Below are 4,715 nucleotides of genomic sequence, written 5' to 3' on the forward strand. Positions count from 1 at the left end.
TTACTTTTAGAAATAATAAGTGTTTGGTTTGAAATAAAAAGAATCACCATGTAGATAAAAAAAATGGTTAAATACGATTTTAAATCATTAAACAAAGTCAACCTTCTGGAAAATGTATTGATTAATTCTTTAATATTTATTGGGATACTTCGGTGAACTGACAAAATAACTAAACCTGTTAGACGAATTTCACATGCAGCTATTCCTCAAATAAGTTTTTAATCTTCTTAAAGTTGAAAAAGAACGTCCTGTTGACGAAGTCAACAGTGCAGGGAGTGTTGCAAATATGGATATTAAACGCCAAATATTTAGATAAAGGTTCTTTGACATAATGCCAATAGTATCGATTGCAGTTTTTGGAAGTTCATTATCGGGCACTGATTTACATTTTTCCATCCACACTTTTTTAATTCCGATTTAAACGTGTCATAAGTCGGTAAAAAGGCTTTTTAAAAATCGGTGCATTTTTTGAAGTCATTGTTTAATAAATTGTACTTAAATTTATCTTCAGTTATTTCAACATCTACATAGGTACCTACCGTCCAATAATCTTGAAGTTCAGGTAATTCTAAAGTACTTTCTGCTGTACCATTTTTGTTTTTTTTTATGTAAACAATTAAATATAAACGACTGAGATGGTATACTTCGTTTCATTTTTTAAGATTTAAAAAATATAATGCAAAAATAAACAAATATACAGTTATTAAATTACAGTTAATATAATGTGTTTTAAAAAAATAATTATGAACGATATTTTTGACCTGCTTTTCGAGTGGCCGATCATTGTGATTTCTGATTATAGTGATCAAAATACTCTTGGACGAACTTGATCACTATAAGTGGCGACCACTTTATATTATGTAAAGACACTGTACGAACACAGAGAAAATACAATATAGTCGTCATTTTTGATGAAGCGTATTGTGTACCTTTTACAGTAAATGGCGAAGATAAAATTATAAATCTACTTCACAGTCAGGTATGAAAACATAGTAGCCGTCATAGCTAGGTATCTGAAAACGTATAATAAAACAGAAATTTTGATATTTCTATAACACTAACTCGACGTGGTTAGAAAATCTATAGAACAATATAATACATACCCATAAATATAAAATAAAATCACATAATATAACCTACCTATTGAATCAAACATCACAAAAGTGTTATTTTAATTCATATTATGATAGCCTGTTCTATTTAAAAAATCATTTATTTATATCTATATTTAGATACAAGATTTATTAGCAGACATTGGTAGATATACCTAATAATACCTTCGGATATCATAAATTCATAATTTCCACAAATAAAATGTTAGTATCTATCAGTCAGTGGCGTAGTCAGTGGCGTCCGCAGAGGGGGGGGGGGCTAACGCGTTGAAGCACTCCCATTGCCCGTATTATTATTACTTAAAAAAAAAAATATATATATTTATCAAGTTTTAACTGTCCACTATAGTAAGCAAGATGTAAATTTCATATACGTCTTACCAGAATGAATTCATTAAAAATAATAAAAAAATAAAAAATAATCATGATGCATTGATGCCTATGTATCGTTAATATTTTAGCTATAATAAAAACGTACGTATTACATTTTTAAGCTTTTTGACCGGATAAATAATTTTTTATTGAGATTTATAGAAAAAAAAAATTTTAATTAATCAAGTACAATCCAAGTGAGGACGGTATAACCAAGCTGGCTACCAAACAGTTTAAATAAATTTTAATTTTTTTTCTCCAATTATTTTTAAAAGCATTGATCATTTTCAATTTCTATGTCCTAAAAATACCAACTAGATTCAATTTGCTTCCAAAAACATACATTGGGCATCGAAATTTATGATCAGAGCTTTTTTTCTAACAGCAAAGTTGAAAAGTTACAAACATTTTAAAATACCTTAAAATATTAACGTCTGAAATAATTAGACAGGACAAAATAAAAATAAAATTGTAACTAATTTTCAAGCTTCCCCAATTGAAAAATCCTGCGTACGCCAGTTAACTAACTGACAATGTCCGTAAACAGCTCAAAAAGAGTCAAATTATTTTCAAAATTTTATCGTGTATAGAAAATGCTAATATAAACATTCAGTTAAATTTTAAAGTATCTACAGCTGTCATTCGTTTTTTAATTACAACAAAATAAGAAAATCGTTACGTGAGAAAACGAGTGAATATCAAATGTTGTAAAAATATGAATTTCAAACGCTCATAAAAATTTAATTTGACTTGCTTAGAGGCATTTTTTTTTTTTAAAAGGTAAACAAAGTTATGAGGAATCTTGTATTACATTTTCAAATCTTAGATTTAAAAAGAAAATTTTTCGTGAATTTCAAACTCAAAATAATTTACAAATTTTCGTCATTTTTACGTATCTTGTCAATATTTGAACTTAAGATGCTTATAAAAAAAATTGTGATTATGAATCTTTAATTCTGTTCATCAGCCTTTGTAACAATATACCTAATAGGAACCTTGTAATAAATATCAAGCTTTTGTACCCAACAAATAAAATTTTATTAATATTTATAGAAAAAAAACTAAAAAATTGGAAACTGAAAATGTCCCTAAACAGCTCAAAAAAAGTCAAAATATTTTTAAAAAAGGCATGGTGTATAGAAAATGGTAATATAAATATTCAGTCAAAATTGTATGTACGTACGGATATTTCACATTTGTTTGGAAGTGGCACCAAAAACCAAAATCTCGAAAACAGATTTTGCGTAGAAATTCCCGTTTTTCCTTAATTTTTCTTTTGTTTTTCACGTCGCATTTGAAATCTACTGGGAAATTTTTACTTTTCACCCCCAAAGTACCAACTAGATTCACTTTCCTATCAGAAAAGGTACTGTTGAAGAAAATCCAAACACTTTTACTGTTCTAAAAGGTTATGACAGACATAAAAATAAATTTAAAAAAAAACACACATCATTGTAAAATCAATACATTCTCGCTTCGCTCACAATCTAAAATAAATACAATGTAGACATTATAGAAAGTTGATGTTTTGATTTACTATAATAATTATAATACTAGTTTAGAAATACATTGAGTTAGATTATATTTATTAAATTGGTTGACCCAAAATTATAACAAATTGCGCAAATAAGGCTAAAATGTTTTGTGGTGGGAGGGGGGGGGGGGCGTAACCCCAACACCACCCATTTATATTCACTTAAAGATATACAAAAATAAACCAATATTTATTTACTCAAGTTTCATTTTTATTTTGTCGGTAAATATTTTTAATATTTTATCAATTTCAGTTATTAATATCTACTGCAGACTTGGGTAAAATACTTTTAAATTTTTGTTTTAAATATTAAACCAGTGCTACTTTTCTTTGGGAAAATCTGCCAACATATATCATTTATTACTTCTAAATATAATTATATAATTTAAATTGTTAATACTTGATTTAAAATTTTAATACATGTATAATATTGTAAAAAATTTGCAGAAAAACAAAAAAAAAAACAATTATTATTGTAAATAATAAGTATTTTTTTTATAGGAATATAACACTTTTGAAAAATATTCTAAATAGTTATTAAGAATACTGTTGGATAATGTATTTTAAAAGTATTCTATATAGGTACTTAAAAAAATATTCCGAATACTGTATTTGGAATACTTTATTCAGAATACTACCCAAGACTATTAAATACACTATTAAATAGTACAGTGGCCGGTACCAGATTATAAGTGTTGGGCCGCTAGCAAATATATCTATAATTTGGTATTTGTACTTTTTTTTGTTATATTATGATGTATTGATCAGTTACTTAACTGATATCAGTTTATTGTAGAGTGTTAGTACGTGTTAATCTTCCTCATAGCTGAAAAGGATTGATTTGATATGACAGATGTAATCGGCCAAGTAATAGCTACTTGTACCATTATATAAACATTTTGTAAAATTGAAGTCTTTATCGCCAATAAAATGTTTGAACACCAACATGTCACTTTTCAGATAATTAATATTAATGTTTAATATAAAAAATAAATACAGGCATACAGCTTATGATATTTACCATATTTATTATAGGCAATATAAAATAAATATAAACTTTGAATAAAATAAAATAAAATAATTTTTTTCAAAAAAAAAAAAAGAATTAGGTAGAGTAAAAGGTTTATTAATATTTTTGGAAACGATTGAATAATTGTTTTTTTTTAGAGGGGAGGGCTGAGAGCTGTTGCGCTTATGATTATAAGTTATAACACACCAAGTAAGTATTTAAGTACAGATTAAAAATTTCAAAATAATAACTACTTTTCTCAAAATTAGTGTTGCTTTTTAATGGATTTGTTAACCCATTAGCGCCATAAAAATTTATTTTTAAATTAGAGCCTATAAACGATGCCATATGTTAACGCTGGGTCATAATGGTGCTAATTACTAAGAAATGTACATTGTTAAATTAATAAACATGTAATGTATGATAAATGAATATTGTACGTCTTATCTATTTAGAATATGTTAAGTAAACATATTGTGTTTTGTTATTTGAAAGTGTATACTAATCAAATATAGATAAAGTGATGTGTTTGTTACTTATAAGTTATAACTTTATAAGTGTACATTGCCTGGTTAATTTGGTACAGCCCAAGCAATCCGAACCGCAAAAAAAAAAACAAATTATTATCAGTGTACATTTTTTTATTCAATTTATTTTTACTAAAAATAATTATACAATGTTGATGGGA

Source organism: Acyrthosiphon pisum, chromosome X, assembly GCF_005508785.2.
Source record: "Acyrthosiphon pisum isolate AL4f chromosome X, pea_aphid_22Mar2018_4r6ur, whole genome shotgun sequence".
NCBI lineage: Eukaryota > Metazoa > Arthropoda > Insecta > Hemiptera > Aphididae > Acyrthosiphon > Acyrthosiphon pisum.